The sequence below is a fragment of the Anser cygnoides genome, chromosome 4, assembly GCF_040182565.1.
Source record: "Anser cygnoides isolate HZ-2024a breed goose chromosome 4, Taihu_goose_T2T_genome, whole genome shotgun sequence".
Taxonomy (NCBI): Eukaryota; Metazoa; Chordata; class Aves; order Anseriformes; family Anatidae; genus Anser; species Anser cygnoides.
Genome location: NC_089876.1, coordinates 12,000,233 through 12,025,026, shown reverse-complemented (window position 1 = coordinate 12,025,026; position 24,794 = coordinate 12,000,233). Strand labels below are relative to the sequence as shown.

At 40.1% G+C, this 24,794-nt stretch overlaps 1 protein-coding gene across 12 annotated transcripts in view; it reads left to right on the top strand.

The window, feature by feature from the left end:
- The window catches only part of SORCS2 (sortilin related VPS10 domain containing receptor 2), a 544,650-nt gene that overhangs the window by 139,987 nt on the left and 379,869 nt on the right, over positions 1–24,794 (top strand). The window lies entirely within an intron of this gene.

The window sequence follows — 24,794 nt, the reverse complement described above, 5'->3', positions numbered from 1 at the left end:
TAGGAAAGCATCCTCGTGGCAGGCAGTTGAGATGCATAAAGCAGTTTTGTAATGAGAGAAAGCACCTTTTGCACTCCTAAAAATGAGATAGCCAAGATGTAGCACAGTCTGGGAAAATGGCACCATATGCTTGTGGGTTGTACTGAACTCTGCTATGGAAAACCCGAAAGCCGGACAGGTTTCTAAGCCTCTTCAAAGGCAGAGTAGGTGTCTGGAGGTAACAATGTCACTGTAATGTTCTGCCAAGCACCATCCTAAGGTGGCTGGGAGCCAAGCCTGAGTAAGCTCCTGGCCCCATATCCCTGCCCATAACTGTGTTCCCTGCTGCTTAAGGACCCAGCTTGCCTGCGGAGCCTGCCAGCGTCTCCTCTCTGCCACAGGGGCAGAGGCTTCCCCGCATGCTGGAGAGGAGCAGGGGGCTGCAGCCAGCCTCATTGCTGCTGTCACCCTGGCGAGCAGCATGTTCTGGGATGGGAAGGCAGCGTGGGTGCTGGCGGAGGCTGCGGGTAAAGGCAGGCACCGACAGTCAGGGAGGCTGGGGGGTTCCTCTGCCAGCATGGCAAAACTCAGTTTAGCCTACGCCTCTGAGAAGCTGAAATGTAACCCAGCTCCTCTGCAGCAGCTTAGCTTTGAAAGGCTCTGCGTCCTGCCTCCATCACTCAGCTTCTGAGAGCAGGAGGTCTCGGTGGTTCGGGATATGCTGCTAGCACAGGTGGCCTTGGACTTAGCTTAGTTTTCCTGTTGATGAGAGAGAAGCTGTGCAGGGCTTATAATATACAGAGGGGGAAAAAAAAAAAAACACAGACACACAAATGGGCACATGCTTTCACCACTGCACATCTCAGTGACTTTCCTCTTCTAAGCTTTAGAAGTTAGCTTCCTTGTAGGATGGGCAGCAGGAACGGGTAGAGGTCAAATCCTGCAGCTGTCACATAAACCAAACTCCTCTGACTTGGGTATGAAAAGCTCTCTCTTTGATGGAGCTAATATTTTAGTGGGTTTTAGTGCATGCAAAGTCTGTCATGCAGTATGGGAGCACAGGACTGTGCTCTGAAGACCCTGATCACTTACAGACCTGAAGGAGCTGTTCAGTGTTGTTTTCTTTTTTTTTTCCCCACTCATCACATGTTATAAGCCCTAATTTTATTTTTATTCATTTAAACTACACACAAATGCATTTCTTAATAGTATCTAACAGCTTCAGGCAATACAATATTATGGAGGAAATAGGTAGTTAAGACTGCTAAAGCATGTGTAGAAAATGAAAGTGTTAGTTTTTTTTATTGTTAAACTTTATTATTTTTTAATGTACTACTGAAAGAAAAGGAAAAAAAAAAACACAAGAGAGAAAGAAGATCCACTAAGGAACATAAACCAACATTTAAGAAATAGTGAATCGACTGGCTTAAGCTAAAAAAAAAAAAAATCAGAGTTAAGGCTGAAAAGTCATGTTGATGATCTGTCCTGTTATTCATTTAGATAGTAATGAGAGTGGAGGCTGAATGTGTTGTCAACCTGGATTTTCAGCTTTAGCTCAGAATCTAAGTCAGATACTGTATTGTTTAAGAACAAATTCAGGTTCTTATAAATTACCTTTTTTTAAATAATGTATTGTACTTTCCCTATAGAAAGGAGAAGGTCGTAAAGTCATTCTTGCAAGTCAGCTCCAGCCCGACATGCTAAAATGCAAGCATAAATGTGTCTTTCAAGAGCAGGAAACATTCACATGGAGTACAATGGGATCTGCCTGTTGGTAGAGAAGTGATGTGAAAGCAGAGAGGTTGTAGTATTCTGCAAACTGCAGGTGATCAAAAATGAGGAGATTAAACTCATTTAGAAATCGGCAAGCATCTTACCGAGCGCTTAATATATGTGCATATATATATATATATTTGATATGTGATCAGTATAATATATAGTTAGTGTAACTATAAACATCTAGTCAGTGTGTATATCTCTATCAGTGCTTACTTTCTGGCCTTTGAATGGCTCGAGTAGGCATGCTACATTTTTTTTTGAAGTTTTCTTTCAGCTGAATTGCTGTGACACAACCAGTTAGAATTTGGAAAATAATCAAGAAAAGATAAGCAGTTATTCCAGAAAATGGCTTAATTGCAATAAAATCCTGAAAGTTAAAAATGCTAGTTAAAACCATTGATGCTGAGTTCCTTTTGATTTGGAAAGGTCATTTAAAACTTGTCTCTGATGTACATTTTATTGACGTGGACCTGTAATACTCACAAGATCTTAGATGAAATAGGAGGCAGAGAAAACTTACTTTTTTTTTTTTTTTTTTTTTTTTTGGAAGTCTAAAGAGAACTCGCTGTTCTGTCTTGCTGTTTGGCTGCACAGTGTTTCCTGCAGATGCAGTGAGACCTCCTCCTACTGTTTCATTTCATTGTAGGCACTGAGTGTACTCAGCGTCTATGCAGAGGATGAAAATCTCTAACCCTTTGAATGAAAAGTGCTCAAAATCATCACTGTACAAAACAGCCAGCACACATCGATCACTCATCTCGTCCCAAGTGGCCGTGATCAAACCCCTTTCCCCAGGTGGGACAGCATTTCCTATAGTGCTCCAGGGCTTTCCATGTAAGCTGTGAAAGAAGATGCTCTGATAGGAAATCTTTAACAGGAGTTCCTCTCTAGTCCTCACTGACTGGAGTCAAGGTTATTGGCATCCACTGCCTTTGAGATGGAAAATAGATCTCATGATCTAGAACTCAAAGAAAATGTTCCTTCAAATTCCCTAGAGAGCACTAATCTCTATTTTTAATTGGGAGACAAAGTTTAAAAATGGATTTTATTAGGCCTCGTATTCCATGCAGTAAATGAGGAATTTGCACAGCAGCAGTGTTGTATTCTGGTAGCACTGAAATAAATGCTCGAAATGGGCTTAAAGTTTGAGATGCATTTTATGTGCTTTAAACATCTCTTAAGAAAATGTTGCTGACATGATCTGACGTTGTTTTTTTGTCTTAATGTACACATCCCTCTAAAGAAAGAACAGGCTATTAAAAAGAAATAAAAATCTACTAGATAAATCACTGTGAGGGCTATTACCTGTTGCTTGTTTCTTCCAATTTTTATTTAAAGCCATAGAGCTTTCATATTCTGAGTGTGTCTTGGGAAATTGCCATGCAGTTCAGAGTAATTTCAGGATGTGTGGAGTTCAAATTCACTCTCTGCTCGAGCATATCTTCTGACAAACAACGTTAATATGTTTCATTGGTAGAGAAACGTCAGAAACATCGCTGTTTCTATTGGACTTAACGTCCCCGTGTGATGCTATAAACAAGCTGATATCCACAATTCTCTCGTGGCACTAAGTTACCTCAGATCACGTCTGTTTTCCCCTTAGCCCTCAGTCCCGCTCGCAGCTTATGCTTTATAGCCCTGGAGATGTGACACGCTGGAGATCCGCACGGCTGGCGTGAGCTGGGTTCAGGCAGGCTGTGCTGCGACCACAGCCACGCTCTGATTTATTTTTATGTAGAAGACACATGCCTCTTGAGGTTTTTTGTGGGGAAGGAAGTTCAGCTGCTGGAAAATGCAGGACAGTCGTGTCAGGGACAAACCCAAGTAGTTTTGTCATCCTGCAGCTTTTATTTGCAGAGGAAAGTACTGTGTTGTGGTTTTCGTTAGCGTCTGGGTCTGGGCTGGAAGTTTGGCTTGAACTTTTCAGAGCCCCTGTTGTGAATCCTGCTAAGACTTGCTTTTTTCCCCTCTAATTTTCCATTTAAATTCATTCACAGTGAATTCTTAAGCTTGGAGCTTGCAGTGCTTCTGGCAGACTTGTTACATGGGTGGTGAACTTTCAGCTGTGAAATTCTGAATGAAGGGTGTAGCAGGGACACAACAAACTGAGCTAATTTCCCCTCATTTTTCTTCTCCTCCTGGAAAAAAAAGCATGAAAGGCTTTTCTTTCAACATCTCTACTGGCAGTTGTTTGGATTCTACATTGCCCTCTGCACCCCGCGATACAGACTGAGCATTCAGGACTGATTTTACGTTAACAGGAAATATCTGTGTTTCAGAGGGGAGGAGAATCCCAAATTTCCTTAAATTCCTTAGCAGCTCCGAGTAATCTGAGCCATCATTCATCCCATGTAGATCTGATAGCTGAACAGCGTATCAGAGAAACACAGTTAAATGTAATAAAGGGTGGATTTGAATCATGGTTTGGCCTGAATGTAACCCTGAATTAAATGTCTTATATTAATATTTACAATTGATATTAATCATTGCAATTAGTAATAACACTAATCAGAAGCAAAATAGTAACCTTATTAAAATTCTCATTTCAGTAATGTAATATGACTCAGATGTTTGAAGTGAAATGGGATGCAAATTCCTTACACATGAAAAATTATGTTTAGGAGCTTTTTTTTTTTTCTTTAAAACCTCCTTATATCTTATAGCTTGATTTCTAGCTAAGGTTTACAGCTACTTCTAGTGGAAATGCAGAATTCAGTTAAATGGAGATCAGAGGAATGGAAAATCTAGTCTTGTGGCAGACTCCTGCTGAAGCAGGCTTGGTTATCATTTATCTCTGAGTTATGTGTCTTGCAATTTAAATATCATGTTGCATAAACTGAAATCATTAGGGATTACGAATATTTATGGTAACCATAAAATGTGTGATGATACTATCAGGTGTAATATTCATAGCATCGCATGTGGTAAATATACAGTGATCAAAATACTGAGTTTTCAGGTACTTCCCCCTACTTTTCTAATCAAAACAGCACTATAAAGTAGAGGCACTTAATTTCCTACTGCTGATATGATCTTTCTGCTAACTCCACCAGTAAAAGAGTACAAATACTTCTCACCGCATCTTAGCCAAGAAACACACATCTAAAAGCGGGTTCTGAGCAGTTTCTATAACATTCTGTATTCTCCTGCCAGAAATTTTCTGTTCTGCTCCTGATTATGTTCAAGTTGCAATCATGTAAACCATAATGATAATGAAAGATATTCGGTATTCTAGGAAAATATTATAAGCAGGAGAGTAGAAAATAGTTTCAGTGCTTTCTTGGGCTTTGCAAGTCTAACAATGTGACCTGTCTCATGACTGAAATATTTGCAAAAACACTTTCTCTCAAAGAGTCTTTCCCAGCTTTTCATCTTAGGAGAGTCTCTCCATCTTCTTTTTTCTCTCCATTTCAGACTGCCTTAATTGCTACAAGTCCTAGCACAAAAGTCTCATCTGAATGCATCATGCGCAATCTTCCTGGCTGTAGCAGAAATGTCTGCCTGTTTTTTTTTTTCCATTTTTGTGTTTGTTTTAAAGCCCTACTGCAGCAGCTAAGGGTTCTCCTCTGTTTGTAGGGATTGGATACAAAGAAATTACATGGCTTCTGTCTGTTAGCTGTAAACCCGTCTTTTAAAAAAATAAAACCATATTTCTTTTTTTTGTGGCTGAGAATGCTGCAGTTGCCTTATGCTGTAAACTGTCTGCGTTTGGTAAGTGTGGAAAAGTACAACCACAACATTCTAGGTAAACTGAGATTTTTGCCATTGGTTCTTTGCTGTTAGGAATCTCCATTACCACTTGGTTTTGGAGAATTTTCCCATCCAGCACCCTGTTTTGGTGTTTACAGTGCTCAATTTTAGAGGATTTTTTTAATTTATATTTTTCCCCCTGAAATTATGCACTCTTTGGGTATTCAAACCACTGAGAAAGCCTGCTGAACATTGCTTTTCCATCTCAACACTGGGCCCAACCTTGATGTTACTCTTCTAGAGGTGTGCTTCATTTTGCTCCAGCTGTTAACACACAGACATGATTGATTATGGAATGAGACGGAAATGTGTTCTCAATCTTTGGGGATATGTAGTTTCTGACTTATTTTTTCCAGGCAGATCCGTACAGGTAGAGGCATTTTCCTCTGAGAATGTGAACGATGTCCCTCATCCTCCACATGGATTTACAGTTTCACTTGCTTCTCTGGGCCCATGATGACCATTGACAAGGGCTGCTTTTCCATGGGTACCTACTTCGTGGTCTTTATGGAAAGGTTGGCTTGGCTTTTCAGCTGGAGAGGTTGCTGCGTCTGGAAGCACATTTTTGACTAAACAAGGACTGAGTAATTCAATACTATTTCCATCCATGTGAAATGAATTTCCTCTTCCCTTGTCTTCATGTCTCCTCAGCTCATGGGATAGGCATAAGGGCTTTATGGCCCTGCAATATTGTTAGATATGCCATGTGTGTGTTACATATAGGATTATCTGGACTTGTAAGTTTTTTGGGGCCTGGAACTTTGCACAAACACAGACCCAGACACCATCTAGCACAGTGGGGCATGCCCTTCAAATGGAGACCTAATATCTCCATAATCATATGGAGATTATGGGGCATAATCATGAAAACTAATGGTTTGTCATAACTCAGGGTCAACTTAAAAACAAACACACACACAAAAAAAAAAAAAAAACAGGTCTCTCTCTTCACCCATCTGGTACCTATCTTTAGAAGGTTCACTGTCTTCTCATAAAATCTTTGTATTTAAATAGCTCCAGATAAATCAAGAGAGCAATTACAGAGGACACTCATGGCTCCATAGTACTCCCCCGACTAACCATCTTGACTGTCCTCCCTGCCATTCCCATTTATTTTCACATGCTTTCATCTTTCCCCATCAATTTGAAAGTCAGTTATTTCCTTTTTTTTTCCCCCCCTTCAGAACACTTCTGAACTCCTAACCCATTGTTATGGGCCCATCATTGTTTTCTTGGCTTTAGAACAATTTTCCTTACCCTTGATTGGACTTTCATCACTAACAAGAAATTTGATTGACAGGGGAAATTGTAATCATTTTCTTGCCTCTCTTGCCAGTTGTTTGGAAGAGAAATTTCCAACCCATTGGGCAAGGCTGCTATCTGTAGGAACCTCATAGTGTGGTTCCATATAAATTTAGTCTCATTACTGCAAGCTTTCATTTCCTGATAGCTCCTGCAAGTCATTCCTTCACATAAGATATTTTGGTACCTTAGATTTTATTTACATCTGGATATTGTGCCTGCAGACTTACCGAAGTAAGATGCTGACTGATTAAAGTAGTCTCTTTGTATTCCAATTGAAGATTTCACCATCTGGGATCTGTAATTAGAATTCTCACTAATTAGACATAATAAATCAGCATAACGCCAACAGTTTGAGGAAAATTTATTAAAAATATGATGTAATATATGGCTGATTATTTTTTATTGCTTAACTGCAAGTAAAATGTTCCTCTCATGTCCTGAGCATCCATGGTTTCCTACCCCATAGGTTAAAATTCTTTTCAGTCATTCATGACACTACTTTGGTTGCTATAGTGATATCAATTTCCTGTCTCAAATTACTGTACTTCAGAGGTACATGAGACCTTTTAATCTTTTTTTTTTTTTTTTCAATTTAGTCTTTGATTTTACAGAGGCTCTTACTCAAGGACTGGAATTCCTATATTGCTGGTTTATTTTTTCCATTATCTGATGGAAAACAGAATAAATATATACCTTTCCCCATAGGATTAATGAAGATTCCTGCTGTTTTATTGTTACCCTTCCTGAACATTGCTCTATATCAAAGCCTTACAAAAGTTATGTCTGGGTTTGTTATGTATCACTTCGCTAGAGAAGCACAGCCTGATCACCTCGGCCAGATCAAGAGCAGCTGCACCCAACCAAGTGGAATAAACATACCTATGAAGAGCAGCTTGTCAGTCAAGATGGATGTTAGGATGGGTGAGATGCTATTCAAATCCAGTAGCAGAAGTCCAGCTGGGTCATGCCTCCATAATGCAACTGAAGGAGGATTTATCCCAGCTGAGACAGTCAGCCGTTTCTGTGATATACGCAATAGGCAGAGATCATAGCACAGGATTCCTTTTGTTTCTCTGTGTGTGACAAAGTTCATGTGGTATTTGAATTTGCTGTATGTATCAGGATCTTCCTGTGGAGTTGTCACCGTGCTGGGCTTCTGTACTGCTCCGTGAGGCTCATGAGAAAAATGTAGAGGGACTTTTTACCAGGGCCTGTGATGACAGGACAAAGGATCATGGTTTTAATCTAAGAGAGTAAATTAAGATTAGATATTAGGAGAAAATTGTTTACTCAGAGGGTGGTGAGGCACTGGCACAGGTTGCCCAGAGGAACTGTGGATGCGCCATCCCTGGAGGTGTTCAAGGCCAGGTTGAACAGGGCTCTGGGCAACCTGATCTATTGGGTGGCACCCCTGCCCATGGCAGGGGAGCTGGAACTAGATGATATTTAAGGTCCCTTCTAACCTAAACCATTCTATGATACTTTGAGGGCTGCTCTGATCAGAGATACGTGTGCATTTGGCCTGTTAGTCTTCTGAAGGAATCCTACAGTTGATGTATGTCTTGTAATTCACTCTTTATTTTGTTCCCCTTCACGTTGGCGCTATATGTTACTGGCACTATAACTTTGATCATCAGAATATGTGGAGCTTGGTATATGTTTTGTGACGTGCAGCCGTAAGCTGAACTGGCGTGAGTTCAAAGGTCCCTGTTGCTAAATGCTTTTCCGTTCAGGATTCATTCATACAGGTAGATTATACTATTTCTTGTACAGATCACACCCTGAAAACTCCATGGATTCAGATAGACTGATCGAGTTTCTAAGCAGTAAAAAAATAAAATAAGATTACTGAGTAAGGTAAAAACAAAACCTAATAAGGTAAAAAGAAAATAATTGCAAGTGGGATTACTGAATTTTCAAATGGGCAAAAACTACACAAGGGAAGGGGCATATAGAAAACATTAAAGGAAGCCAGGAAAAGGAAGGGATCAGCATGGCTGGAAAAAGCAATAAATTTGTATTCTAGCATGTGATGCATGCCAAAACTGAAGGAGAATGGGAACTGAAAAAGGCAGATTTGCATGGATCCTGAGATAAATTCATATCCCGTGGAATGATACCAGAATTAAGCACAGTGGCAATAGGGTTTGTATAACTCTGAAGGAACATACAACATGTTCTTCTTTATTAATGTCTTTCTCATCTATATTATACCTTACCCCATTTTCTTTCTAATTTAGGCTTTTGATTTTTTTTTTTCCCTCCCTTGTGTGGCAGTCTACCTTGGTGGATTTCATGTTGTTTGTTCAGTAGCATTCTTGCTTTTCTGAATTCTCTCCCACGTGTTTAGCATCATCTTCATTTCCACTTGCACTTGTTGGCTGCTTGTTTAGCTTTTTCTCCCAGGCCATTAGTTCAGTTGTGCTTTGTTGTGGGGGGGGGGAAAAAAAAAGTTCTGTGATATAAGTAATTAAGTCTCCCATGCTAAAATCATATTCTCCAGGACACTTTGGATTTGCTCTAGTCTCATTCCCATTAAATCCGTATGTATTGCCATGAATTGGTGATAGAAGAAAACTGTCTTTTTTATGCTCCTTTTCCAGACGATGAAAGCTGCCAGGGTTGAAGTGGTTGGCAGCAGTTGGGTCCCATAGCAGTACCTGCAGCACACCATCAGCAGCTACGTGCTTCGCCTGCCAGAATCTTACCCTATGGTGTTGTCCTCTTTATTTATGCTACCGTTCTCAGGTAGCAAATGCTTTCTTCGCTGTTTTTAGCTGACTGTGTGTGGGCATGAAACCCATGCAAGGATTGCTCTACCGTGGTTGTAATAGCAGAAAATAGATGTATTTTCATCTCTCACTTGATTCTTCAGATCTTTTCAAACAGAAGCGAACTGCGATTGTGCAGGGTGAAAAGGGTCTTGTGCTTTTTAACTTCCGTATGATGACACAAGGGACAACTGCATTTCTTTCTTCTTTTTCTGTTCTTTTTATTGAAGCTGGGAATTTAAGGCTTGTCTAGCTCAGGGGAATCCACAGGATTTATCTTGTTTCTATTTTACTTGACTTCATAGCAATGATTGGTTTAGAAGTATTTTTTTTATCCCTTTAACATTTGCTGAATTCTGGTGCTTTGTCTCCATCTCAGCTGCCAGTAAATGCTGTAACCACAGCTCAGAACCCTGAAGAGTGTTGCAGAGTAAGCTAGGAAGAACTGGTAAACCAGTGTCTGAATATTTTAAAACTTTGCCTTGCTTGCTTTTTAACTTGCATGTGGGAATAACAAACCTAGTTAGAAAATAATGCAAAATGAATGTTTTCCTAGTTTCAGGCAAGGTAACAAGACAGGTCCAAGGTCAGCCCGGGAGACCCAAGCAATGATTCAGGAACATCAGGGAGGAGGAACAGGAACAAGCAGGCCTGTGACTCAGGCTAGGACCCTGTGCCTGAGCTGAAATTGAGGTCCTGGTGTTATGGACAGAGTGTGTGGGCTAGGTACAAGGTGAGGCTGCCAAGGGCAGATAAAACTTACTGGTGCTCTCAGGACTCTGAAAAATTCCCCTTTCTACAAGTTTTTACTGGGAAGATCTTACGGCCAAAGTGATTGTGACAAGTTAGAAGTGCCCGGTAGAGCTGAAGGGTTAGCGATGCTGACTGTGGTGAGAATGAGCATAAAGAACATGGGGTAAGTGAATGCTGGTGTTCAGACTTAGCAGTTAAGGGGGAAAATGTTGAGGAGATGATATCATTGCAACAGTGGGCTGGAGGAAGAAATGGATAATGACCTCTGATTGAAATTCATGCCCTCTCAGCAAGACTCCTTGTACACTAAAGGAGACTGGTAAGGGAGAGAGGAAAGAATGTCTCAGAACAGCTAATAACAGATGATAATTGTAGCTGAATTATTCTGAAAATAATCAATAGACTTACATCACACTTGCCTGGAAAGCATGGCATTCCAAAATCTGGTCCTTTACTTTGTGCTTTTGATCTGTTAAAGTAACTGCAGGTGATATTCAGTTCATATTCATGTCAAAATACCCAATTTCTGTCACAGATCAAGTACTTAAAATAATAACTGATTGCACCTGTATCTTTTACGGAAATGACAATACCAGGAAAAGGAGATGACAGTGAAGAACCAAGGTCAAAAATCAGATTCTTATACTATCTGACTAATAGTAAAAATATTTCGTTTCCTGAGTCATTTGTTTTCCAAGTACAATACTCTTTTGGTAGGGTTATTTTTTACACAATGCAGTTGGCCTTCTGCCAACAGATGAGAGCTCTAGATTGATACTAATGAAAGAAATATTAATGCACCATAGCATGTCAATTATCTTGAAAAGGTCTCCAGCAACCATTTATCACTTAAATTTCACATCTTATAGCTGAGGACCAAATTGTGTTACATGTTAGAATAGTTCTGCCAAATTTGATCCATCATTAACTTTCATTTGTTGATAATTTGAATGTGAATTTTTATTTAAGTTGTGCATCTTTGTCAACTTGATGGAAAGGTCCTGGACTGTCGTGTTGTCATAAATGAGTGATGCTGTTCCCTAGTTGAGAGACAACTGTGTTCTGAAAAGCCTTAAAGGATTTTAAGGATTTTCTTGGCCTTAAAGCCAGGAAAGTTCTGAGACCAGGGACTTTGTTTCATTTAAAAAAAAAAAAAAATCAAAAAACACAACAAAGAAAGGTCTTTTGTGACCCAAATTGGATTCTGTATTGCCAAATCATGCATAAAAACTACTTAGTTGGTTTTTGTTTGTTAGTTTTCCCACCTCATTGGTGTGATGGTTTTCACTGGTAGGACAAGCATGCTTCCAAGAAAAACAGAGATGGTTATAAAGAGGAAAGGTTACAGTAAATTGTATTTATATGCTAGACAGATGGGTTTCTGTGGGTTAGGTGACATATGTCAGGTGCAAGAAGGCAAACAAATCCCTTGTAGAGAATGTGAGGCAGTCACAAGTCTCAACACTAAGGAATATTAATGATCATTACTTCAGATTTTAGATAAAGGCAACCCCCCAGAGAGTTAGACCATAGAGGATCAACACAGAAGCAAACCCAGTCATGAGATTGGGGAAATCTTTTGGCTAAAGGAGTTGGTTGGACTTCAGAGTGCGGAATGTGATGGCTGCTCCTACTGACTAGTAAGAGGTAACAGGTGTAGGCTGTGGAAATACATATATTTCTCAGTAATGTTGGACCACCACAAAGCTCCTCAACTTCTTTTCTGTGTGCAAGGCATGCTTTTTTTTTTTTCCCTTTAAAAACAAACAAACACACAGCAGTTTATACAGGTATTATCTTTGAAAACTCTAAAAGAAAATTCTTTGTGGCATGCAGAATTCTGGCCTGAGGGGGCTGTAGGAAGGCTCATACCTAGCAGGCTTCAATCACAGTGTCATATACTTCTGGAGTGTGCTCAGGTAATGTCTTCAGGACTGGTATAAGAAGCCTGTGTTGAATAAACAGAACAGGAATAAAATGAAATGTACTTAAGCAGCCAGCAGATAATTTAAGAAGCTCAGGTGACACCCTCAGATAATATTAATTAGAACCAGCACAGAGGAGATGACAAAGGGTAAACACTGCTTGTAGCAGTATGAAGTGCCTTGGAAATGGAAGTGAAGCCTTGGTTTTGGGAAGACCCACGTTTGTTTTCTTTTAGACTATTTTAAGCTATGTCTGGTCAGTATTCTCACCCATACTTAAATGGACAGTGCAAATGAATTTGTAATGCAAAGCTCAGGATTGCTGTGTACATTGTATTTCTTCATGTATTTGATATAATTTATTCTTCCAAAGACCTGTAGCACTATAAAAAGCCCCATATGGCCATACGTATCCTTTCTCATCTTTTGGTATAGTAATTAGACCTTTGCATTATAAGTTAAGAGATCATGGTCGTAGTCATTTCTCCATTATCCAGGGCATTGGGCGGTTGGCACAGGCTTTTGGTAACGTACCTAATACAAGATGTGCTTAGAGTGCAATTTAAAGACCTCGAGTCATTGCGCTGAGCTCCCCAGGTTCCTGGAAAGGCTAATTAGCTCCGGTTGTGAACATGAAACACCTCTGCTCCGCTTCTAGATAAAACCTGGGCAAGAAGCAGCAAAAAATGTGTTGTCGCTGCAATCTGAGCTAATAAACCTTAGTGTGCTCTGCACAGAGCTATATCCATAACCCTGTGCAATTAATTGGCAGCTTGAATAATTGGACCACATCTGGGTAGAAATGACAGCATTGCCAGCATTTTACTCCACTGTCACACTCCCCCTGCCTTGTGATGGCCAGTAGTTGTCACCATCTTTATGAGTTGTGCTCACCCCCCTGTGACGGCTCTTGTGCTTAGGGTTTTCTCTTGCTGCTGTCTTTCCAGTCATGGTGTCTGGTAAGGCCCTTGTTGTGCTAGGTGCCAAGCGGAAAGTAGCATTTCTCAAGGATCACGTTGAACTAAAACCGGAGTGTTTGTGTGGTTTTGTGATGGTACCTCTTCAGTGACCCACGGTACTTCAGGAGGGGAGATCTTTTAAAAGAGCTCCTTTGTTTTTAAAACAGGAGGGCAGAGATATTATGGAAAGCTGCTTTTAGAGAGAGCGCTGCTGAGATGGAGACTCAGTTACGGTGCTGTCACAAATGCGAAATGTCAAGTCGCCCACGCTACCTGGTATAAACATCCGTGGACACTTAATGCATCTGTTCCTGATTTTATGTTGCTTTAAAAGCACAGTGATTCATTAGTGGTACATGAAGTAAACCACAGCATGTAATATCTCAATTTGCTTGTTTTGCAGCAAGTTGAGTAATGCTCTCTGACAATGGACCTCTGAGCATCTCTTTTATATCTAATGGTAGTAGAAAGATTTCTGATATGTGCATCTTAATTTTTTTAAAAAAAAAAACAAAACTTTCAAGTTTTCCGAATATATATATATTAATTATTATTATTTTCTGGGCTGTATCTAAATTATAGATTCTAGATCTTACTGTTTTTATTTGTGTTTTACGCATGTTTTGTGCATCATTTTCTATCTCTTGATATTTAGTTTCTCTATTACTTTTTAATTTTACTATCTAATCTTAATCACCACTAGAACTTACATATGTGCTTCATGTTTGTTAGATAAACAAATGTGTGGGTCATTAAAAAAAGTTAATATTTTCTCTCACCTCTTTGCAAGAATTAAAAAAATATAAACATCAGACATTGTGTGTGGGGCAGGGATTCTGTAGTAGCGTATGGCTCACAGCGCTCTTTTTGTATGGTATAGAGAATGGAAATACTCATTTAGCTCAGTATGACTTTGAAATGGGGGATTTGAGTCTAGCAGTTGCTGCTTAAGGGAGAATTTCATGATTTTTTTCTAATGATGGCGCATATATTTAATTTCAAGTAACTTTGGAAGGTTTTGGTGACGCTTACTTATTAGCAAAAACTACGTGATGCTAATATGAAAAATTCAATAGTAGGAGTCGGATAATGTTAATATGCCAATTATCCAGCCGCCAGTTTGACTGACACGACTCAGTTGCCTTCATTCCTGCTGTACCATGAAAACCATCTGGGTACAGGAACTTCTGTTTTCAGAGGGCTACTCGTGCTCAGGCCCTTTAGCCGTGAGGCTTAGGGAAAATAAATCTTGCAATGGAAGTTTTTCTTGGGGCACATAAGAGTTACAACAAACATTACTGCACCAAATGTGCTTGTGCCACTGTGTTCTGCCTTGGCTTTGTGGTGTTATTAGGACAAATTCAGCATGAGCAGAACTCCGCTGGCTACCAGCCTGCGAGCTGGCAGGAAACGGAGACCGTTGCCTCCTGTCTTCCCTGTCGGGGTTGTGCGCAGTCTCCGTACACGTACTCATGGTCCGCAAAAGTTTGTTATCTGCTCACAGAGTGTTGCCCTTTCTGTCTTGGGAGCTTTTAAGGAAAAAGGAAATTTCAATGCCAGGGATCTTTATCATCAGCTCATAACACCATTAAATTGCGTCCAGTAACGGGGTCTCGGATTGACAGCGTGCCTTGGCTCTTTCCGCCACATAACCTGGGTGGCATCTGCAATGTATCCAGGCAAATGGCCTGGATAGCATCTGCAATACTTAGCTGGATTTTTTTTTTTTTTTGACACCACACGATCCAGCCTGTGGTCTGCTCAAAACTACATCTCTGTGACTCTTCTGAATGGAGGATGACCAGAGAGCAAACTCGCTCGAGTTCCTGACCCCTCAGCACTGGTGGATGTTCGCTGGAAGGCTGTGCCAGTGCTGGGTAAGAGAAATGTGACTGCTGGAGCTGAACGGTGCTGAAGTGGCCTCTGACCGCCTTCAGATGCCTGTGCGTGGGGTCACCTCCCACCACAGGCCTGAGGGAAGGCTTTTCTGTGCGGGCTCAGGGCACAGCCCCTTCTCTCCTTCATCCTGGGGCTTTTCCTGTGGGTAAGGAGCATTTTGGCCAGCACGCTGCTGCTCTGTACGCTCTCAAGCCTGTTGCTTCTCGCAGGGTGGTGCGAATTAGAAATGAGAGTCCGACTGTTGGGTCGTTAATCCCAGTCCAGGCGCCACTTCATCATCCAGCAGCCCAAGTGCGATGCGGAGCAGCGCTGTCAAATTAGCCAGGCGGCGCGGTGTGAAATCCCTGCTGGCTCCGTGCCCGCTGCCGGGAGACAGATGTTACCTGAGCCATCGGAGCGATGCGGACGGGTGAAACCTGAACCGACACAGAGCTCGACAGTACGAAATTAACTTTTCAGGGTTTGTTCCTCAGATTTGAACTGTCAGGGGGAGGTGATGCTGAAGCGGTCCTGTGGTGGTTTTAGGAGCCCTAAGGGTAGCTCTGCTGTGGTATCAACCCGCAGCCTAACTCGGCTTCAGCAGCTGTCTATGTAAAGCTAGTGGTGGAACCCTGAAAGAAAACGGGTGCTTAAATCTCCTTGACTGCTTTTGCAGCCTCGCTCACTGTGAGAGATCTGCACTCGGTGAGCTCTGTAGCTCTTCCCAGCCGGCAGTCGGGCTCAGCTCATCCTCGCTGTAGAGTTAAAGCAAAGCAGTAGGGGCCTGCCTAATGGCGTGCCACCCAGACGCAGCGCCATCAGGGGAAACCAACTGGAAATGAAGCACAACTGGGCACGCTGTTGAATGCCTTTTTTATTTCTCAGCTTTATTTTTTTTTAGATTTTGCTATTACCATTTTGAGCTTGCTCCTTTTTTTCCCTTTATCCATAATGGGAAGAGAATCATCACAGTGAGGTTTTCCTTCACGTTATCAACAACAATTTAAGGGCAATGTTCATAATTTTCCAGTGGGTTAACTGTGTTCATAAAAGAATGCTTGCAAGTATGGTTTTCTGGAGAAAAAAAAAAAAAAGAGAAGGAGCAGCAGAAGTGTGCATCATACTGACTTTTGTGAGAAAATCTGGTTGAAAATTGGTGCGAAGTATGTCCAATTTATGTATTTTTGTGGTATTTTACAGTTAGTTAATACTTTGCACCTGATCAGGATTTGAAAGTGACAATGTTTGACCAGATTATTGTTTTACAGACTACTGAAGAAGTTGCTAGAAAGACATCTCTGCAGGGTAGATATCCGTAGCAGGATCTCACTGGTACAAATGTTTTGTAAATTTTAAGGCTTATTCTTTACAAAAGTAGTTTATTTTTCTAGGCTGAAACTACAATGACTCTCAGACCATTGTCTTAAGGATATGAACTCCCTTTCATGGTGCAGTACTATTGCAAAATTAGAAGTATTATGGGGAGATGTCTTCCTTTAAAATGTCTGGCATTATCCTCTTGGAGACAGGCTATTGTTAGCTTTTTCTAGTGTGACTTGGAGTACTTTGCAGTAACCAGATGTTAGAATAGTAGAATATATAAAGTAATGTGATTTTTTTTTTAAAAATATGATCTACATGTACACTGCCTGGCTTGCGGACAGATGACATTTTAAATAGTATTTTTTTTTTTCAGGCCACCAATGCTTTCTTTAAAAATAAATGATCTGGTTTAGAAAAGGAAAAGAAGCTTGAACAAGATATAGTGGCTTTTTTTTTTTAAATATACCTGTAGAATCTAATGGTACTTGCTCTGATGCCTCACAATGGACTGTATAAGTGATCACATTCATGTAGCTGGAGATACTCATGTAACACCGACTGAGTCTACAGAGAAGGAAAGAAAAAAGAATCAGACCAGCCAATTTTGGTTTTGTGGGAAGAATTTTATCCTAACTACATCTGCCAGTCTAATTCTTTCACACTGAAACTTTCTAAAAGCAGAAATTCATTGGAGTGATGAACATACAGTCATCATCCTGCGGGTAAGAAATAGATTCTGAAATAAAACACCTTTTTTTAAAAAACAAACAGCAAAAAGACTTGCCCGTGACACCTCTGATATTTACAGAAGCATGACAGAGACAACCTCAAAGCTTAGCCAGTTATGTTTTAATACTGTAAGTAGATTTGAAACATTGGGTGCTTCCAAGGAGCTGAGGTATGTAGGAAATCACTCACAAAATACTTGTGCGTATTACAAAACAAATCTTAGTTGAGCATCAATTAAATGGCACTTTTCTTATTACATCAAAAATCAGTCCTGTTTGAAGCATTGACTCCTGCAGTAGCAATATCAGAGATAAGAAATGAACTAATAAAAAGACAGTTTTGCAGTGCATTTTTTCTTTAATTTTAAATTGCAGCTGATGAATGACATTTGGTAGCCTATGATATGGATGGTATAAAAGTTGTTTTGGAACTAATTGCTGCTGTCTAGCTTAGTAACACAGTTGTCCTTTAGACAACTAGCTTTAGGTCTTGAGCTTTTAGGCCCTAATTCAATAAATACTTTGCATGTGCCTAAGGGCTTTGCTGAATCATGGTTTCTGTGCTGGAAGTACAGGGCTGGCTCCTGCCAGTGCCTCCCCGTTGGGCTGTTACGGAGCGTTGGCTGGAGGGGATTCAGATCCTGGCAATCCCAAATGCTTGGACTGAGCTTTTTTTGTTGAGGGACGTGTTGTGCAGTGGGGGAACTGTGTGAACTTGCCTGTCCCTTCTGTGGCACATCTAATATATTAAACTGCTTTTGTGAAACAGAAGCCTGTGTTTCCCTGCTTCCTAAAGGTCATGATTTTGTCCCCTTTGAGCACCCTGTGCAGGGTGGTACGGGAGGGTCATTTTGAGTTTATGATGAGCACTGGAGAAAGTCACCATTCAACCTCGGAACATGTTGCTCTCGCAGATGAACAAGTCCATGCTTGTTGCAGTGAGCTGTGGCTACTTGCTGCAGCTGCGTTGCTTTTCTTTTTTTTTTCCCCTTAAGCTGCGGGTCCTTTTGCTCTGAAATATTCTGATGTCTTCTCGGTGTTTGTGTGCACTTTAACAATAAAAATACTTTCAGTGGCCTTTTTTTTTAATTTTCTGATTAGCAATGTTGATTAGGACAGTGATTCATAAAAACTTGAGCCATCAGTCTGCATTGTGGTTTTCACAATAACCCATTATTTTCTTCCTTCTTCTTGGAGGGCTACTAGCCCAGACTCCTAGCACATCCACTGCAGTAGCAGGATTGATTTAACCGAGATCTCTCTCTTGGCTCAAAAATAAGTGACTCATCTCCCCTTGCTCATCCGCTCAGATGTACATCCTAATAAAAATAAGCTTGCTTAATCATGTCGCAGACAGATCTAAGTTGCATTAAGGGAGTGTAGGGTATAGATTCAATCAGGTTGTTGCAGCCTGATACATTTTCATGCAAGCTCATGCACTCGGAGGAGTTACCATTAGCTTGGAGACCGGCGAGGGCTCAGTGCTCACTTGCCCTGCCCTGGCGGCTCGGTGGCCAGGTCTGGCTGCTCCATCTCACTCGGCAGGAGGTGGGAAAGACATACCTTGCAGCTCTAGCCCCCGGTCGCTCAGGGAAACCAGGCACCCTATCTAAAAATAGGCTCTTCTAAGTTAGCAGCTCTGCTTGCCGATGCATGGGCATGAGAAGCCGATTGGGATAACAAGAGATTCCACAGCAGACAGGGAAACAGGGCTATCTGGGAGGAGACAGGCGAAAGGTGCTGGTGACAGAGATGTCATGTTTTCCATTCTAGCGCTACTGCTCTGTGGAGTGCGTGATGTGGCATCCTTTAAGTTTGCTTATAACTGTGTGTTGCCTTAAGATCTCAGTCAAGGTCAGAATTTCATCCCACTAAATGCTTTATACACGTATGAGAGAAAGCATTTGTCTGAAAGACCCTAAAGTTTTAGCAGGCCAGGGCCATGTGAGGGAAGACAAAGGATTACTGTATCCTTGCTCTGCTCACATGGGGAGGTAAGGTGAAGGAGGCTTCCTTAAGAGGCTGAAAATTTACAATTGGAGGAACTCGATCCAAATTCTCTAAGCTGAGGATGTGACCTGCAGACCAGTTCCTCTCTTCTCCATACCCCCCTGTGACCTGGCTGCTTCTCCGTCCCTCTGCAAAGCTCTCTGTAATCCTCCTGCTTTTCATTTGTGCAACTGAACCGAACTAATCCTGCTGCCAAGGGGAATGCCTCAGCTGGGGGGTGAAGCTCTGCTCCAAAGTGTTTGATTTTCTGGTGGAGCCGGCTCGTTTTGGTAGCTAAGGGAGACTTTCAGCAAGATCATCCGTGTTGCAAGGAGGGAAATAAAGATGGGGCTGGGAAATGCGATAGATAAAGGCTTAAGTGGTCAGAATTTAAATCTTAAATTGCCAATTGCATGGCTGGTGAGAAAAAGGAAATGCGGGAAGAAAAAGGAGGCAGTAAACATAATGATTAAGTGGATCTTACTCAGAGTAAATTATAGCATTCCTGAATGAAAGTCTTCTCTTTAACTGAGAAATCATTAAATGTTAAACTCACACTATTATTTGCGTTTCATTGGGTAGACTTGCATGCGCAGAAATATCCATTTTAATTAGTGTTGAAAAGAAGTCTCGTGTACAGAGCACTGCCTGGTAGGTATTTTTATATTCTCTCTCAGTGAACTCATTTTATATGATGATGATTTCTTCTAATTTTTAATTAACATGTCTAAGTTAGACTTGGGAAAAATGATCAGTGATTCATTAACTGCCTCGCACTTGGAGATCTATGCAAACCTAATTGATATGGTTGCTACAGGGTACTTTGTTAAAATGAACACTCCTGCCACTACCTTCCTTCCCTTACTTTTTATTTATGTGTTTGAATGAAAAGCATACTGCAACAGAATATAGCTTTACCTCTAAAATGACAGTATGTGATATGGCACTATATTTCAGTGCAGTGTTTCATCCAGAATATTTTAAAAACATTTCTATAGACTATGTTTTGGAAGATCATTTGTTTATCACCAGTATATAGTGCACAGCTATATAGTATCACTAGTATATAGGGAGGAAGGAGCTATTATTCATCAGATGCAGTAGTAAATGAGTATATTCATGCTAAATGTTTTTTGAGGGGTCTAAGTTAAGCTATAGTTATTTTAGCTATAGGGTTTCTATTGAAGTACTGTGATAATGAGCAAGGATATGAAAACAGCAAATAGAGAGAGAGATGAAACCTAGCAATATATTCTGTTCTCTGCCCACAAATTATGCCATGAAACTGAATTAGGGATTGTAAAGTCTGAATAGAAATGCTGGTCTCCAACCTTGCTTTATCTCAGGAAAAACATGGCCTTTACTGTCTGCTTACCATACTGAGAAGAGCTAACTGGAGTAGTACAGTTGATACATTATAAATTATTTAAATATGTTTGTGTGAAGCCATTATGAAAAGATTAAATTTTTTTTTTACGAAGTGGTGAAAACAGTTATGATGATAAAATATACTTGGTTTCCTCCAAAGCTTTGGCCTTAGGACATGAGATTTCTTGATCAAGATTCTAAAATATGATATTCACATGAGATATTAATGCACATGAGATACATTTGTAAGCAGTTCATGTGACATAGAATTGCTGAATAATTGAAGTGGGAAGGGACATCTGGAGATCTGGTCCAGCTGCCTGCTCAAATTAGGGCTTGTATCAAAAGTGAGATGAAGTTTTTAAGGGCCTGGTCCAAATACATTTTGAGATCCCCAAGGATAGAGAGTCCTCAGTTTTGCTGGACAACCTGTCCTAGTACTTAACCGTTCTCATGGTGAAAATATTTCCCCATTATGTCCCAATGGAATTTATCCTACAACTTTTTTTTTCCCTCATTCCTCTTGTTCTTTTCTATGTAACTCTGAGAAGAGCCTATTGCTTTCTTCTCTTTAAGTAGTGGAAGATGCTCCCTTAGTTTTCTTTTCTCCACTAGACAAGTGGAGTTCTCTTACTTTTCTGTATGTCATGTGCTTCAGTCCTCTAACCGTGATTCTCTACTTACTCGGTCTTTCAGTCTTTGTTGCAGTAGAATCCCAAAAGTATACACAGTATTCTAGATTTTATGTGTAGTTGTTGATAGAGAATTGTTAAAGCATAAATGGTAAGTCCGCACTGCTACCTGGATGCAAGGGAACTTGGTTTGTATGCCAAACTTGCCAGCTAATGTGAGAAGCTGAATGCAACCTGGAAGCATGAATTGTATAAAATCTTGCCTTTGCACCTTGTATTCCAGTTCCAAGAAAAAAGGAACAGGGGAGAGAGACTCAGTCTGAAATATGAGAAGAAGGCAGCAAGTGGTCAGTTCTAATGGTGATAGAGGAAGGCAGCAAGTGATCAGTTATAATGGCAATATGAAGTACAAATTCTAAAATTTCATTTTCCTGGAGAGGTGATGAAGACATGAGTTATGGAGAGATGAGTAAGAGCCTGTCTTTTGATTGGAGCAAGCACATTGCAAGCTCTCAAGTTAAGTGAAACACTGGAGCCACTTTAGAGTTACACATGACTTAATACCATGAACACTTTTTTAACCATTTCCAGTTCTGCAGTTAGGAATGTAACCCATTGCTTTATGAAAATAAAATTTATTTTTCCTGGTAGGCTTTTTAGTGTTGGGTAAATATGACAGTTGCAGCACATGTTGTTTCCTTAAAAGCTGTGAGTTCAAATCTCAATTTTAGGTTGGATATTAGGAAGAACTTCTTTACTGAAAGGGTTGTTAGGCATTTGAATGGGCTGCCCAGGGAAGTGGTTGAGTCACCATCCATGGAAGTCTTTAAAGGACGTTTAGATGTAGAGCTTAGTGATATGGTTTAGTGGAGGACTTGTTAGTGTTAGGTCAGAGGTTGGACTAGATGATCTTGGAGGTCTCTTCCAACCTAGATGATTCTGTGAAATGATTGCATTGTGTTGAAAAAAAGATCTTGGGTGATTACGATCCAAGGCAGGTCTGTCAACTACAGAAGTAGGGTATTACTTTCCACCTGCTCATATAGTCTGTTTGGGGCAAGTGCCAGGAAAAAAACAACAGATATCTCACAATTACGGACGTAATTCACTATTGTGAGGAAACTCAAAATTGTGAATTACCTTAGTTTCTAGGCTTTAGTTCTGGATCCAATGCTAGTCAGTAATTCTGTATTTTTAATCACTAATAAGGATACTGACATGATTTTTCCTGTTAAGTTTGTAAATGGCATGAAGATTGCTAAAATAATGATGGCTGTTGCAAGGATAATCTGAAATGGCTGATTAGATGATGAAGTTCCAGCAAAATTCATTTTGATACAGCCAGATGCAGAGCAGTGCATCAGGATTTAAGAAAAATGGACCTATGACTCTTAGGGTGGAATGTGGATTTGGGGATAATTCAGAAGTCATTGTAAATTTATTGGGGATAACTTGTTCAACATGTCCATTATCTGAATTGGTATGGCAAAGAGAGCTCATGAAGTTTGTTCTTCATGCCAAAATTTCTATTTGTATTTGTGAATGGAATTTGGAATATTGTTCTATTTCCTGTCTCCATTTTTTTTCTTCTCTTGTTTCTGATTCCCTGACTGCAGACTCTTTCTTGACAAACTTGTTCTTTCTTCTGCAGAAAGTCTGTTGGATTCTACTGGCAATTAGCCCAGGGAAGCAGAGGCTAGTTACAATAATTATTGCTGCAGGCGTAGATGGAGATCTATAAAGCCTAAGGCTAAACAAGAGGAGTCTGATTAGAAACAGCTCTTTGGAGTCTGAGAGATGAATTACGTCTGGGTTTGGAATGTTCTTGGATTCTTGGGGAGAACCTGGTGGTGTGGATGAAAAACTGTTGATTATTTTTGTATGTATCTGCACTGGTTCAATCCCCAATATGCATGCACTAATTTTATAAGGCATGCTTGCCAAGTAACCTTTCCATTTTAGGGAGAGAAGAACAAAATGTTTAATGCAGCTTTCCAAAAGAAGCAGTATGCTGGATTATCCCAGAATCCCTAATCATGGAAACCTGCGATGAGGCTTCTCTAAGCTGTTTGCGGGCTGTCTGTAAATGGTATGGTACAAGTTAGAAAATGAACTTGTATCTGCCTCTGACTTTGGTGCCCTCACCTCAGAAGATCTGGTGGCCTCAATTCACTTCTAGAGGACACACTCTGAAGATAAAGGGTGCAGAGTGGACCCACAAAGGATGCTGGAAAATAAGCTTTATGAAATGAGTTGTAGGGAGGTCAGTCATTAACCTTATCAAAGAGAAAAGATCAAAAGGTGATGATTGCCATGTATAATTACTTATGTATGGAGAATATATTCATTAGTAAGGGCCTTCTAGTCTTATATGTAAGGGCACAGCAAGATCTCATATCTAAATGTTCGAGTTGGACAAATTTAGTCTAGAAAAAATGATACAGGGAGTAAAATGAAATGATCTGATGGCTTTTTCTTGCTAAAAGTCAGTGTACACACACCCCTCCCCAATAAAAGTAGAATGTGAAATTAAACACTTAAAATAAATCAAAATATCATTTCTATTTCTGATGCCTAAACCTTCAGGAGCAATCATAGGATCCCACCCAAAATATAAATAACGTTAGGATAAGTTAGACTACAGATATGTCTTCAGAATTCAAACCTGCGTTTTGGTGATTCTAAAGGCTAAACTACAAAATGCCTTACAAGCTGTCTGAGATGCCTACATACAGAAATCATTCACTTCACACCAAAATGGAACCACTGCTGGGAAGCAAAATATTATATTTCTATAATAACATGTATTCCTGTTCCTTTCCCTTTTCCTTCCTTTCCCTTCAATTTCTTTTTAGCAAGAATTACGTTTTCTACCAGTCTAGTAAGCATTTACCTCACAGCCTTTATCCACTTGGATTTATTATGAATTTAGGCAGAAAACATTTAGCTGTTGTGATCATTATCTGCCATTACCTGCTATGTGGACTTTTATACTTTACTGTATTGAACATTACTGGAATTAAGGTTTTAGTTGCAATTCTTTCAAGAAATATCTATTTCCATGGATTTTCAGCTCAGTTCTAAGCATTCAGAATAGGAAGTATTTAGCTACAGGCAGTTATTTAATTTTTTATTTCTGTCCTTTTCATTTGGTGTTGAAAATAAAATTTTAAACAGTATCATCTTCTGAAACTATCAAATAAACAGCTTGTCTTGGAGGCTTACTGATTTCTTCCCCCTTCTTACTTTTTTCCATTCTCTCCATCCCCTTCTAGCTGAAGTGAGATGGACTCTTTTCTCTGGTCTGCCACTGTGAAATAACCATGAGAGTCACTGCAAAGCTGAATGGTAATTAATAATTAAAGACGGATCCAGAGGAATGTATCTATAATGCATTGATTTGTGGGGGGGGAGGAGTGTGTGAATTTTTCTTTTTTTTCTTTTTTCTCTCTTTTTTTTTTTCCTTAAGAAAAAGTCAGTAGCTATTCTTGATTTTTAGAAACACACATTTTGGAAACTTCAGTCTAAGCTTCTTATTAGACTGAATGCCATTTCTCGGTGTATATATAATATATATAAAATATATATATATATAGGTATATATAATGAATTGGGTTTTCAGTTTGCAGATCTCACAGTTCTTGTTCATATTAGC